Raw genomic sequence first — 15,397 nt, forward strand, 5'->3', positions numbered from 1 at the left:
TAAATGCACAATTACCAACTGTGCCAAGGTCTGCAAAGAGAAAGTACAAGGAGCCCCCACATTTATAGGGGACACTACCTCATTAGGGATGGGTGGGGCAAGTTAGGGAACAGTTCCCTGAGAAGGGGTTTTTTAGCTGAAACCCAAAGGATGAGTGAGATGTACTGAGGCACAGGTGGCAGAATGTGCAGAGCCATATTTAGGGGACCGAAAGGCCAGAGGAAAAGCAGAGTGTGAGGGGAGAAGCTAGGGAAACAGCTGAGGACGGGCCTGGAGGAGTTGAGATTTTGACTCAACCAGAAGGCACTGAAGAGCTTTTGGCAGAGGAGATGTGTTCAAGGTTGTGTCTTAAAAGAGGTCACTGTGCTTGTTGCTGGAAGAACAACTGTGGATGTACAAGGCTGGAATTGGGGACCCGTGAGAAGGTGGTGGCAGCATCTGAGGAAGAGGGTGGTGGTGGCTCGGACCAGGGAGGCTGGCGTGGGATGGAGAAAAGGTAACAGATTTGGAATATTTAGGAAGCAAAATGGATCAGAGTTGGTGATGAATCAGATGTAGTGGACGAGGGAGGGAGGGAGAGACATCAAGAGTGACTCCCCGGATTTTATTTTTGTTTTAGCTGACGTTTGTTGATCACCTACTAAGAGCCAGGCACTGTTCTAGCACTTTATGTGCATTAGCTTATTTATTCCTCACAATAACCCCATAAAGTAAGTTATCATTATCCCCTTCACAATCTCACTTCACTCCAATGAGAAGGCTAGGCAAAGGGACACAGTGGAATGTGTCCCAAGCTTTGTTCCTTTGGGGAACAACCTTGGCAGATCACAGGCACAGGGAAGGAAGAAAGAGAGGCCAGTTGCATACCTTGAGCTGATTCTGAGTCAGTGAGAATAATGATAGATAACATTTATAGCGCTTTTACTATGTGCCAGGCATGGTGCCATCCAATTAGCTAATAATAAGAGGTAACACTGAGTTCCATGCAGGGCACTTTATATCAATGATCTGATTGAATCCTCACAATAGCTGTCTTTAAAATTTCTATTACAGAATCAGGAACAGCGGCTCAGAGAGGTTGAGGGACTTGCCCAAGGTCACACAGCTAGTTAGTGGAGGATCTGGAATTCAAACAGGCTCTGGCAGTGGGAGGGAAATGAGGATGGGCCGGGAGGTGCTCAGTGGCTGCTGGAAAGGACAGGCCTGCATTTGGCTCTCAGCATGAACCATGTCCTTCCCCCACGCTACTTGACGTGACTTAACCCAGGCCTGAGTCCCTCCTTAAGGCCTGACCTCCCGTGCAAATTATGAACATGTATGAGTATGCACACACACACACACACACCGTGCGTACACACACACCGTGCGCACACACACATACCGTGTACACATGCAGACTCCTTGGCTAGCACTGCTCACCTGCCCAGGGGCAACCTGTTAGAACGCTCCACCCCAGGTGCCCCTGGCCTGCACCTGTCTCCCTGCCCTGCCCCCACCCTGCCCGTGTGCCGGTGCCGCAGGCAGAGCCATGCTGTACATCATGTTGACAGTAGAAATTACATCCCGAGCTGCTGTTTTACACCGCGCCCTGTCAGAACTCACTGCAGCCCAGTGATCAGGACAAATTGAATACCATCCTGGCCGTGTCAATATTTATTCCATTTTACAAACGCGTCCGGATGGGGGCAGGGCCCTGCCATAGTGCCAGCCAAGCAGAGTCCCAGGAGGCCCTTCTCCCTCCAAACCGCCTCCTCCTTGCTCTTTTCCCCTCTTCCTCCTCCTCTTTCTCTACTTTTCATAATTAATTAAAATTGTACAATTCAGCCTTGATAATGAAAGCTGCACAAATCATACATGCATAGTTTAACGAAAAGTCATAAAATGAACCCATGAATCCACACTTTGAGCAAAATACTGAAAATAGCCCCCTCCTCAGAAGCTCCTACTGTGTGTCCGTTCTTGAACATAACCCATTGGTTCCTTCTATCCTGGCTTTTATGACTAGTTCCTTGCATTTCCTTATTGTTTGTCTCCCAACTATGCATTTCTGACCATCTTAGTTTTAGTCTTGCTTGTTTTTGAGCTTGTATATCATATTGAATGGTCTTTTGCATCTTGCTTCTTTTTCTCAGCATTATGTTTGTGAGATTCGTCTTTGTTCTTGCATGTGTTCCTTTTCACTGCTGCATAGTACTCCATTGCATGAATATACCGTGACTTAGAAATCCATTCATCCATTCTCCTTTTTCTTCTTCTTTCCCCTTTTCTCCCACTTTTCCTTCCCTTCCACCTTCTTCTCTTCTTCTTCCTACTTCTCTTCCTGTTCCACCTCCTGGTTGCCTGCCCCCTGTTGTTCTATTGTTTTGTCTGCTACATCTGGGAGCTATGCACACATTCACACAGATACACACACACACACACACACACACACACACACATTGATCCCAGCTCCTCCATCCTACTGAACTACTGGGGGCCCAGACGCCCCCTCTGGGTCTCTCTCTCTCTCTCTCTCCCTACCCAGATTTTGGGTATGTGGCTCCAGCCAGAGGGAGGCTGTCTGTGGACCTGAGTCTATTAAAGTTTATCTGTTTTAGAGGATTCCTGGGGCAGAGACTGGGGGAATGGTACAGCAGGGTCCTTTGTCCTCACACATCCTGCCTCTACTCTAGCAGCCTTGGGGAGAAGGCCTCTCTTCCCACTCTCACCTACTCTGGGCTGGGGTGGGAACTGAGGTGGCCCCAAGTGGCCTTATGGCTGTCCGTAGGATGCACAGCTGTGCAGGGAGAGAGGACTGGAACCTGGGTCATTCAGGGGCCAAGCCTCAGCCTCAGCTCTGCTCATTGAAGGTCTTGTGGAGCACCCGTCCTGTGCCTAGCATTGTGTCTCACCAAGGCAGAGAAGGACCTGCAGGCTGGTGTGTGTGGGGCCTCCTAGGAGCCATTACAGAGCAGGTTTGGAGACCCCAGGAGCATGTGTGACACATTTCATTCCAGTCTCCCTTAGCCCCTTCTCTGTCTTGGAGCTGCTTTGATGATGCACATATTGGGGATAGTTAATTTTTATTGTAACCTGAGCAGATGACATTAAAGAATCTGTCCCTTTGTGGTACAGGAGAAAGCTCTCTAGGCTGGACGGCAAGTGGAGTAGGTTGGAGCTTGGCTTTGATCCCATAACACTGGGTGACCTTGGGCAAGTCCCTGCCCTGGACTTCTTTTCTGTACAATGGAAGGTCAGACTGCAGTTCTCAGGGCTCATCAGAGGACTAGGGTCATGCCGGTGTATAGCAAGGTGGGGCTTGTTCAAAATCTCATTGCCAGGCCTCTGGAGCCCCTGATTCAGTAAGGATGATAATAGTACTAACAGGAAGGTCTATAGGGTGCTTTTTTTTTTTGCCTTTTTCCACATGTTCTAATAGGGTGCTTTCTATGTGCCAGAGACTGTGCCTTTGATGAGCAAAAAGAAGAGGCTGTACTTTTTGACCACTCTGCTAAGCACACTCCATAGGTTATCTTGCTTCATCTGTGCCACATCTGTTTTATTGTAATTGTTATATTACAGATAAAGAAACTGGAGCGCCGAGAGGTGAAGTCACTTGTCCAAGATTACAGCCAGGAAGTGGGCGAAGCCAGGACTTGAACTAGGAAAGTCTGGTGCCAGAGCCTGTCCTCAGTCTGGGATAGCTTCTAGCAGATTCTGATGTTGGCCTGAGAGCCTCTGGAGCAGGTGGTCCGCAAGTTGTGGAACAGAGATCAAGCATGGTACACTAACTGTGTGCCCAGCCCCGAGCCAACTGCTACATGTTTTCACAGTGATTCAACAAGGTATGTGTGAAGGGCTCATTCCCACACACAACCAGTGTGAGCTCTTATTGCTATTATTTTAGGCAATTGTCACACCATCCTCCTGAGATGGGCTTTAGTCTCTCCAGTTACCAATGAACAAAGAAAAGTGTCAAGAAGAGAGGTGGCTTGCTGAGAACCACATGGCTAGGGGCCAACTCCAAAGCAGTGAGCTTCCGCCCCAGCATACTCTGCTTCCATTCCCTGACTCAGCTCTGCAGCTGAATGGCGTCTCCCAACTCTCCCAACCTCAGTCTTTCCATCTGTGAAATGGAGGAGTTGGACTATTGGGCTGGGAGCCCCTGACACCATGTGTGACCTTGCATGATTTTCTTCCCTTCCTGCACCTCAGTCTTTCCATCTGTAAAAGAAGTTGCCAGTATCCTACTCCAATGCTACTTATAAACGCTGCTTTAAAACAAACCTCCTGGTGAGGGAAGGCCCTAAGTCCAGCTCCCTGGAAACAGGCCTTGAGCCAGAGCTTTGCCTGCGGGAGGTTCACTGGGGGAGAGTTCTCAGGAACACCGTGGCAGGGGTGAGGGAAGCAGGGCCACGTGGAGGGAGAAGTTGAACTGTGAAGCTCTCTCAGCAGGGGCCTCAGCTGCTCCCACAGGGAACTCTGGAGCTGGGATGCTCCAAATCGAGCAAGGGGCCAGGCCTTTGAATCCATGTATCTACCAGATATTGGACATGGGTTTCTGTCCCCTCACCCGCCTAAAGGCATGACGTGGGGTGAGGCAGCTGACTTTGGCTGAGGGCTGTCAGCAGCTACAGGGTCAAAACCGTCCTGGGTGGTATGATCCATCACATAAAACCTGCTAAAAACTCGGCCCGACCTCAGCCCTGGAGACAATAGCAGGCAAGACGTGGCCTGAGCCTGGGCTTATCCAGCTGGGCCTGGCCCCGCTCCGAGGGTCTGTCACTTGCTGTGATCACAGCAGGATCAGTGCCCCAGATCTTGCTTAAAGCCTGGCGGCCACCGCCTGCCTCGCAGCTCATCTCCCGCAGCTCCCCGAGGTCCCAGCGATTATGCCACTGAAAATTCCGCTTTCATCTTGTCAACCTCGCAGTAAATTACAGGCCTGGGGAGGCGTGGGCCTCCTCCTTAAACAAGATTCAATTCCACTTAGCTGCCCCCATTCCCACCCCACACACGGGTTCCCTCCCTCCCACCACCCCGGGCTCGGGATTTATGGCCTCTCTTTGCAGGCAGCTGGTAACCATGGCAAGCTCCTTAGGGAGGCTTCAGGCTGGAGCCTCCTTAGCCCCAGACTCCAGCACGGCCGGCCGCTTTCTCCTAGGATGGGAGAGGGGAGAGGCCAGAGATGGCAGGAATGGGCTTCAGGGGCCAAGGCCGAGAGGTCATAGTAACCCCAGCAATCATGAGAACTTCAACACTACCACATCTGACCCTCACAATAACCATCATTTCCCCCATTATATAGATGGGCAAACTGGGGCCAGGGAGCATGAGGTCACTGCCAAGGTCACAACCAAGGAAGCAGTTGACTCTGGGGCTGAGGTGTTTAAGCACTCTGGCATACTCCTTCTTTCCCCAGCTGCTGCTTTTGGATGTTCAAATCTCTCTTAGATCTCAGCCCCTGCTTACATTCCCCTAGTGATGGGGAAATCACTCCTCTCTGGCAGGCCTGTTATCTCTCTAACGATTAGACATAGTTGCCAAATAATTGATCAGGCCCTGTGACCCCTCAGAAGGGTTATTTTGACACTGACTGCCCTCTGTGATCTGGCTGCTAACTCTCTTCTGCAAACTGATCTTTCATGGCTTGCCACCACAGCAGGCTGCCTGGGGTCTCCTTGCTGCTCAGTGTCCCGCTCTGCCCCAGGTCTTTCTTATTCATTCCCATCCTGCTCCAATTACCAGCCCTGTCTCCATTCCTATCACAGAATATCAAAGCTGGAAATCCATGACTCCTCATTTTCCTGATGGAGAGAGGCCCAGAGAGGGGGTGCACTTCTCTAGTGCACAGGGTGAGTTGACAGTGTGGGTCCCAAATCTTCCGCCAATAAAATAATAAATAGTACTGAGCATAGCTAACTTTCGTCAAGTGCTTGATAACCACCATTCTAAGCATTCACGAATGTAATCCATTTACTTCTCACATAACCCTATGAGGCAGATCCTATTTCTATTGCCATGTTGCCATGGAGACAAAGTGCAGAGAAGTGACTTGTCCAAGATCACACAGGCAGTCTGACGTCAGAGCCATGCTCCGAACCAGGGGCTCCCCACACCGTGCACCCTCTCTCCATTCCACGTGGCCCGTTGTGGGTGGTTGAGCAGACAGAGGATGCCAAGAGGAGCCAGCCTGCCAGGGACAAGTAAGGGCACCTGCTCTGCCAGGGAAACTGTCCTGTTGCTTTCATTCTTGGGCTGGGGGCCTGAGGTCACCATTCTCCCTGCCCCAAGCCTACCCCCTGCGGATTTCCCCATCCACCTCCTCAGGGACTTCCAGCCTTGTGACTTCTGCCTACTGGACTGCAACCCTGGACCTCTGGAGGCAGGGGCCGAGGTCTGATTCATCTCCATACCCCAGAGCCTCACCCAGGAACCAGTATGTAGTAGGTGCTCAAAAAAGACTTGCTTTTATCCAAGGGAGTCAGGTAGGCTTGCTGCAGCAGGAGACATTTGAACTGATCCTTGAAGGATAAGTAGGGGTTCGCCATATAGAGCAAAGGGGAAAGGAATTCCAGGCAGAGGGAAGAAGCTGAGCAAAGTCTTGGAGGAAGGGCTATTCAGAGAGCCGAGGGGAAGAAAGTAGAAAGGGAAGGCATAGCCAGCCCGAGCACCTTGCTACAGGGCTGGGTCTTAACTTGGAGATGGGAGCACTCATTCTGACCTGATGGTGCCGGGAACAGATGGGGAAGGAGAGAGGGAGAGAATATTTCTCATAGGTCCTACATCCCCAGGTAGGGCCTGCCGGGGCTGCAGGCTGCAGTGCAGTTTGGCCAAATCACTCACCCCAGACTGTGAGCAGGGCCCCATCTGGGGTGACAGGCAGCACTGAGCCAGGCCTGAGGGGGCTTTTACTTTATCCCCTCTCCTGACAAGCGATAGAGCTGGCAGATAAGGCATCTTCTTCCTTAATCTCCGGTCTCGGGCTGGAACAAGAAAGGGGGGCGAGACTGGCACCTTGTTCAAGCCTGAATCCTCTTCTTCCTGAGTTTAAAGCTATGGATTCTAGTCATGGATTCTTCATGGGAATCTTTTCTCCAGGAGACACTGCAGGTGTTGAAAGAAATGGAGTTCCCATACAGGGTTATACTCCAGGGGCTCTGTGCAGGGGTGGCGAGACCCTAAGTCTGTGTTCATCTTTACCCCATGGATGGAACAGTCTGGAACTCCAAGGAGAAGTCCAGGCTGGAGATATAAATCTGTAATTCATCATGTAGATGATATTTAATGCTGATGATATTTAAGGCAGGAGCTGGGTTGACTTGGCAGTGGAACCTGGGCTGGACTTCCAGCTTTGTTGCTACCAAATGTGTGACCTCAGGCAGGCCACCTCATCTCTCTGAGCCTCAGTGCCCTGTTCTGTGAAACAGGGAACAGGAATCCCAGGTTCGTTGTGAAGCTTGAATAGATGATGAATATAAAAGTAATCCTCTGGAAAGAGTCAAGTGCTGTAACCAAGTGAGGTTTGATTATTATTCCCCACAGGCAAGAGTGGAGCAGTCATGAGAGTGGAAGATAATGAATAGCAGCTGCTGTTTGTGGAGGCCGTACCACCTGCTGGGACCACCCTGGGCTGAGCCCACTGTAAACATCCATTTATCAAAGCCCCATCACAGCCCTCCAAGGTAGGCACTGTTATTATCCCATTTTACAGATGAGGAAACACATCCATGTCCATCCTCTATTCTTCCTCTTTGCAACAGAGGAAATGGCCCTTCTCTTTTCTGAGCCTATGCACACCTTCCTGGAATCTGAGAAAGCTTATACTATGGATTCTCCCTTCTCCTGCCTTATTACCTTCAGCCCTCTCTAAGAGGTTTGTAGGCATCAGCATTTAAACGTGCTCAAGTAGATTCCATCTTTAAAAAACAAAACCAAGCACATACCTCCCTATACTCCCCAACCCCTTCCCTTAATAGCAAAACCTCTCAGAAAACTGCCTGATCATACTCACTATCTCCTTTACTCACCTCCTACTCTTCTCAGCCCACTGCCATCTGGCTTCTACTCCCAACATGCACCGAGATGGCTTACTAAGGTCACCTTGACTGCCATGTTGCTAAATCAAATGGATGTTCTCCAGTCTCTATTTTACTTGGCTCTCAGCAGCATTTAGAATATAAAACTAAAGAACTGTGTTCCCTACTACCTCTCTAATAATGCCTTCTGTAAATCCTTTGCAGGTGTGTCCTTCTCTAACCCACCTGCAAACTCCTCACTCTTTCCCTGGGCAATCTCATCCATGCTGATGGTTTCCATTACCATCAATACTATGATGACTCCCAAGCTTAGTATCCTCAGTCCTAACCTCTCCTCTGAAGCCCAAGGATAAACATACAGCTGCTCTCTCATGCCTCCACTTAGATGCCTCCAAAAAACTTCAAACTCAACATATTCCTCTTCCCTAAAACTGACTCTTCTCTGGGGTTTTCCATCTTCGTGAATGACACCCTCATCTGTCAAGTGTTCCAGGCCAGAAGGCTGGAAGTCATGCTTGGCATCTCTCATCCCTGCACCCCCAATGGGCAATCTATTAAGTCTGGTCCACTTTACCTTCTAAATAACTCTCTAAATTGACCACTTCACATCGTTTCCATCCCCATTCTAATTCCATCCAGAAGTTTAAGATGACTCTTAGGTTTTTGGTTTAACACTGGATGGTGGTGTGATACTTACTACGATGGAGCAAATTTGGGGAGGAAGAGTTGGGGAGGCAGCAAGAGTTCCTTTTTGGATGTGTTATGTTTGAGATGTTCCTGAGACGTGCATGTTGAGATGTGTCACAGACAGTGGATGAAACAGTCTGGAACTCCAAGGAGAAATCCAGGCTGGAGATATAAATCTGTAATTCATCAGCAAGTAGATGATATTTAATGCTGAGGAAATGAATGAGATCACCTGGAGAGAGATAGAGAACAGGTCCAGAAGTGAGCCCTGGGGCACACCACCATCAGAGATGAAATAGGGGAGGAGAAGGAAGCACGATGACTGAGAAGAAGCTGCCAGTGAGGTTGGAGGCCATCCAAGAGACTGTCATGGAAACCAAGAGCAGAACTAGAGGTCAGCATGAGGAAAGCTGTTGAGAAGCAAAGTAAACTGAGGACACAGAAATGCCTCCACTAGCAGAGATTGTTAGTATCCTTGCTAAGAGTGTTGATGTCTGTCTTCCCTGCTGGGCTGTAAGTCCCATGAAACAAGTGATGTCATTTGTTTGCTCACATTGTACTGCCAGTGCTTAGCTCATTATGCATTGTTTTCTGGTGTGTCTGGTTATCTTTGACTGCATGTTGGCCATTGTACTTGAATTTTATTTTAAGGAATAATTTAAAGCCCAGGATAAAGGTATTTTTTTCTAGTGAGCATCTGCATATGGCTGTGGGTGTTACCATTCTGTGATTAAATAAAATTAAAGGCTTGAGGTTCCCTGGCATACCCAAGTTGTGTGGATGAGGCTTCCAATCCATGATTTAAGGCTGGGTCATCTCTGGTTCACCCTTACCCCAAGGGTGAATCCTTTGGAGTTCCAGTTTATTTTGGTGAGAATCTCTCACCTGATTTTCCACCTTGTTCAGGCCATGAACTTGGATTTCAATTCCCCTTATGCCGTGAGATCATCAGAAAACAAATTCAGATTTTCAAGGATCAGCAAATGCCCTCTGGACAAAAGTAGTTTCTATGCTCTCTAAGTTCTCTGGGTTTCTGTTTTTCCTTCAGTTTTGACCTAATAATTCCTGGTAATTCCTTACAAAGAGCTTACTTGTCAGCTCTTTGATGCTTTAATAAGATACCTTTTATATTTTATTTAGCATTCTTAGCCCTTTTTAGCTGAAGAGTTGGCCCCAAAAACCTAGTCTCCTGTTTCTAAACACAGAAATGGCTAATCCCTAGGACTTTAGCACAGTGCATGGCACGTCGTTATGGCTCGATAAATATTTGTTGATTAAATGAATGAAGGAAACCCAGGTGTCCAATGTCCCTACCCTTTCTGATGCATCAAACATCACACTCACAGGCCAAGATGCTAACAGAGCGCTGTGCTCAGAGCTCGGTGAGCTGTCCGGAGAGGCAGGGCTGTGAGCTCAGAGGAGGGAAAGACCCATGTAGAATGGGGAGCGACAATGGCAGGGGGTATCAGATAGGTGAGTGCAAGGATGGAACTGCATCTTGGCAGATGAGCCACCGGGTTGTGAAAGGACTCACAGGAAGTAGACATTGTAGTAAAGGCCTGAACTCAAGGCTGGAATGTGTGAGGAATCCAAGAGCTAGGAGTGGGCAGAGAAGCAGGGACCAGCCAGGGAAAGGGGCCAAGGAAGGCCCCAGGGCGCAGTGTGAATGCAGAAGCCAAGTTGGGCTGGGACAGTTCCCTGCAACCACTGGGAGGAGGGAAGAGCAGGGAGAGAGGAGGCAACAGCTTTTGTTGAAATGCACACATGGTAATTGCTACAGAAGAGTATTTCCCTTAGTTTAAAACGCTTTCTCCTCTGCATTTTCCTTGGTCCTAGTTTCAAAGGAATTTTAATTGCAAAGAAAATTTTGTCATCTCCCTTGGGGGAGAGGGCTCCGCAGCTTCGAACAGTCATGCCTGATGCTGATTCTTCTTTAAACTGGGAATTTTCATGCTTTGGCTGCGTGGAAGCTTTCTGGGGATTGGGCAGCATGGAGGGAGGGGTAGGGATACGACAGGGCTCTCTGCTCCTTTCTGGGGCTGGGAAGGCTGGGTTTGCAGCCAGGGTTTCCCTGGCCTAGGTCCTCAACAAGGGTCTTTGGTGCCAACCTGGACACCACGTGCCCAAGTTATGGATGATGGTTCTAATGCCTTTCTCCTTAAACTCAGTGGATTTATTTAATTAATGATATTAATGAAACAATTGGGCCCTTAGCTTCCATCCTTGTTCCACTGTAGATTATTCTCCACATGGCAGTCATTTGGAAAACAGTTTGGTAGTTTCTTTAAAAGTTAAATGTAAATGTACTATACGATCCAGCAATTTCATTCCTAGGTGTCTACACAAGAGAAATGAAAACATATGTCCACATAAAGGCTCATATGAAAATGTTCATAGCAGCATGATTCAACATAGCCAAAAAGCAGAAACAACCCCAAAGCCTCTCAACCAGTGAATGGATAAGCAAATGTGGTATATCCAAACAGAGGAGTACTATTAAGCAATAAAAAGGAATGAGCTGCTGATACCTGCTATAACATGGCTGTACCTCAAAAACATTACGTGCAATGAAATGAGCCAGATGCAAAAAAACAAAACAAAAATCATATATTGTATGCCTTTGCTTATAGGAAATGTCCCGAATAGGCAAATCTATAGAGACAGAAAGCGAAAGAAATGGTTGCCTGGTGCTGGCAGTGGGGATGGAGATTGACTGCAGATGGGCACGGAGGCTCTTTCTGGGGTGAAAGGAATGTTCTGCAACTGCGTGGTGGTTGCACAACTCTGTAATTTACGAAAACTCATTGAATTGTGTGCTTACAATGGGTGAATTTTAGAGCATGTAAATTATACCTCAATAAAGCTTTTGGAAAAAGTGGCCCCCATTTCTCTCAGTACAAAAGCCAGTGTTTCTATAAGGCTCTACACGATCCGCCCCTGTGGCCCCTCTCACCCTGTCCGCTCCCCCTCTCCCTGTTCCTCTGCTCCAGCCCCGCTGGCCTGCTGAGTTTTCCTTTCTTGGCAGGCATTCTTCCACTTGATTGCCTTTGCAGTAGCTGTTCCCCAAGTCTGGATGCTCCTTTCCCCATATCTGTGGGCCTCCCTCCCTTGCCATCTGACTATCTTTGTTCAATGAAAAGCAACCCGACCACTCCACCTAAAATCACAGCCCCTCTCCAAGGCTCTGCCAACTCCCCTTTCTCTATTCTTTACTTTCCATAGCTCTTATCACCTTCTAACATATTATGTGATTTACTTATTTATGATGCTTATTTTTTGCCACCCTCTCTCCTCCATAGCACGTACACTTCAAGGGGATAGGAATCTTTGTTGGTTCAATTCACTGATGTATCCTTAGGGCATAGAATAGTACCTGGCATGGAATGGTGCTCAACAAATATTTGTTGAGTGGTTGAATTAATAAGTGATTCAACAAACGTTGTCTGAACACCCTCTCTGTGCCGGGAGCTGAGCATTCAGAAGCGCATTGAATGAGCAAATCTCTCACCCTTAGATGTGTTGCATTTTAGTGGTAGAGACCATAGGCGAAAAAAAAAAAATTTAAACCAGTAATAGAGGGAAATCCTCTTAGCCCCATCAATAAGAAATCACGAGTGAAAGAAACTTTACAAAAGGCTGCTATGGGAGCAGGATGAGGGAGGGTCTTCCTGGAGAGTGATCCACTAGATAAGTAGAAATTGGCCAGGTGGGGGTGGGAAGAAGAGGGGTTCAGGCCCAGGGAACAGCACATATGATGGCCCAGAGGTCAGGGAGAAAGTATGTCATCCTGTTTGGGGAAATAGATGTTTGTTCCAGCTGAAATACGACCTGTGAGGGGGGCAGAGGAGAGATGCTGGTGAGGTGGTTGCTGGTGCCAGGCTGCAGAGGACTTTGGGCACATCCAAATATGTAGCAGTGAGCTCAGTGGGGCACCCACCAATCAGAGAAGATGCTGGCCACACACAGCTGGAACTCTGACTGAATCTCTGCAGAGCCTGAAGCCAAAGGAGAGACCCTGGACCTTAGACATGTTGGTGATCCCTGAAGCGTTTAAACAAGGGAGTGACAGTGATTAGATTCACCTTTTAAAGGATCACTTCGGCTGTCAAGAGCAGAACAGACTGGAGGGGCCAGAGTTGCTTCAGGGAGGCTGGATAGGAGACTGCTTAGCTAGTCCGGCTGGGAGAATTGACAGTCGTGGGCGATTGATTGGATGTAGGTGGTCAGCAAAGAGAGGGATAAGGATGGATCATGGACACTAATAACCATGGCCAGCATTTAGTAAGCAGATATTTGTGCCAGGAAGGGCTACCCGAGCACCTTCCAGGTTCTATCTCCTTTAATCCACACATCAGCAACTATACTGGGAGGAAGGAACTGCTGGCATCCCCATCTTACAGATGAGGCTCCACAAACATAAGTGGTGTATCCAGCATGCAGACACAGTCTAATGACGATGTTGGACTTTCAGGGGTGACTCCCAGGTTGCTGGCTGGGGTTAGCAGTGGAGCTATCTGGGGAGATGGGTGTGGGCAGGGCCAGAGAAAGTGAGACAGTTTTCTGTTTTCCAGGGAAGATGCCAGATCCACAAAGAGTGTGAGCTTCTCCACCTAAGTGGAGATGTCAAATGGACGGTTGATTTTGCGGGTCTGGAATCCAGAGAAGAAATCAAAGCTGGCAAGAAGTGAATCAGGTCTTATCACCACAAAGACCCCACAGGGTGGCTGAGATGGCTGGCTCAAGGCAGTGTGAAGAGTAAGAAAAGGCCCAGGCCGGGTGCAGTGGCCTATGCCTGTAATCCCAGAACTTTTGGAGGCTGAGGGGAGAGGATTGCTTGAGCCCAGAAGTTTGAGACCAGCCTAGGCGACATAGCGAGACCCTGTCTCTAGTGAGACTCCGCCTCTAAAGAAAAAAAAAAAAAGGAAAGGCCCAGGACAGCCCCGAGATTTAAAGGGTGGCACAAGTACAAATCAGGCTGTTAGAATGGTCCCTTTGGGGTAAATAAACATAATATCAAGACATATATGGTGGTGTATGAACCAAACGTTTTTCTAGAAGGCATTAGAACATAGTGTTGGCAGGGTTTACCTCTGGAGAGCAGCGGGCCAGGTGGGGAGGGTGCTGTCACAGCCTCCCTTGTCCTCTCTGTGGACACAGCATGGGCTTATGCAGGTGGCACACACACCACGTCTATTTTTGCAAAAAATGAATAAGGCAATAACTGGTTGGTAAGATTTTAAGTCATTTTTGTTTGGCTTTTTTCTCTATAGTTCTTTGTTTTAACTAATAAATGTTGTTAACCAATGAAGGGGTAGGTGGGGGAGGAGATGGTGAAGGTGAGTGAAAAGGGGTGGTCAGAGAGGTGGGAGGAATAGCAGAAGAGAGGGGGGTGGAGGAAATCAGAGGGGGGTGAGATTGGAGGAGGGCCCGCCCCCCACCAGTCCAGTGCTGATAAGAGACCAAGGGGGAGGGGCCCCTTGAGGTGAGGATCAGGGTGTCCTCAGTGACAGCACCAGGAAGGCCACCAGTGACCTGGTGATGGTTGTAACGAGGAGGGGGCGGGCACCAGATTGGAGTGGGCTGAGCAGTGAGTGGGAGAGTGAAGCGAAGACAATTTGATAAGTTGGGCTTTGAAGGGAAGGAGGGAGGGGGCGGTAGCTGGAGAGGAAGGCAGGGCCGAGGGAGGGCTTTCTTAAAGGAGAGAGTTGGGTGTGCTCAGTGCTAATGAGAGGGGGCGAAAGTGTAGATCCAGGCAGAAGGTAGGGGGCAGGAGGCGTTGGCCGAGACAAGAGGAAGGAAGGATCCTCCGTGATGACAGGTGACAAGGAGGAGGAGGAGGAGGAGAAGGAGGAGGAGCGAAAGGGTGATCAAGGGGTGGGGGCCCCAGGGAGCTGGGAACAGAACCCAGGCCTCACCCCCTGGGCTCCTAGGCACTCCCTCTGGGGGACCACCCTCCAGTTCTACACTTCTGGGGGCAGTCCCCAGCTTTGCTTCTCGTGCTGGCCACCAGCCCAGCCTGGGCTTGCAGGCCCTTCAGCTGGCCTCAGGGCCCAGGCAGCCTCTTGGTTCTGTGCATCTCTGGTGCATTGCATGACCTTCAGTGAGTCCTCCCCACCTCTGCCCCAGGCCTCAGTTTCTCCTTAAATGTTGTTTCAGCTCCAGGAGACTAGAACTCCATGGTTCAATGCCCCTTCCAGTCCTGCCTCTGCCACCCCAGCCACCAATGTCTGGATTAAGGAAAACTCAGGATGGGCCTTCTGACCGAGAGATGACCTAGACAGACACCTTTCATATCATCAGAAGGGACCTGCCACTTGGAATTTTGTGGACTTTTTGTTTTGTTTTTATTATTATCTATTTTTTTTTGAGACAGGGTCTCACTCTGGCACCCAGGCTGGAGTTCAGTGGCAAAATCACAGCTCACTGCAGCCCTGACCTCCCAGGCTAAGCAATCCTCCCACCTCAGCCTCCCTAGTAACTAGGACTACAGGTGTGTGCCACCACACCTGGCTATTAAACAAATTTTGGGGGGATAGAGATGGGGTCTCACTATGTTGCCCAGGCTGGTCTTGAACTCCTAGCCTCAAGCAATCCTCTCGCCTTGGCCTCCCAAAGTATTGGGATTACAGGTGTGAGCCATTGCACTGGGCCATTTTGTGGATTTCTGGCTCTGGGTCTGGAATGGCCCAGTT

At 49.1% G+C, this 15,397-nt stretch overlaps 1 protein-coding gene and 1 long non-coding RNA gene across 2 annotated transcripts in view; one reads left to right on the forward strand and one right to left on the reverse strand.

Moving 5' to 3' along the window:
• Positions 1–15,397, reverse strand: part of CDH22 (cadherin 22) — a 134,615-nt gene that overhangs the window by 89,516 nt on the left and 29,702 nt on the right. The window lies entirely within an intron of this gene.
• LOC107970039 (uncharacterized) lies at positions 6,081–13,718 on the forward strand. The gene is made up of 3 exons (XR_001712265.2): positions 6,081–6,185; positions 7,525–7,664; positions 13,277–13,718. It is a non-coding gene; the product is annotated as an uncharacterized LOC107970039 (long non-coding RNA).

Source organism: Pan troglodytes, chromosome 21 (genome assembly GCF_028858775.2).
Source record: "Pan troglodytes isolate AG18354 chromosome 21, NHGRI_mPanTro3-v2.0_pri, whole genome shotgun sequence".
NCBI classification, from domain to species: Eukaryota; Metazoa; Chordata; class Mammalia; order Primates; family Hominidae; genus Pan; species Pan troglodytes.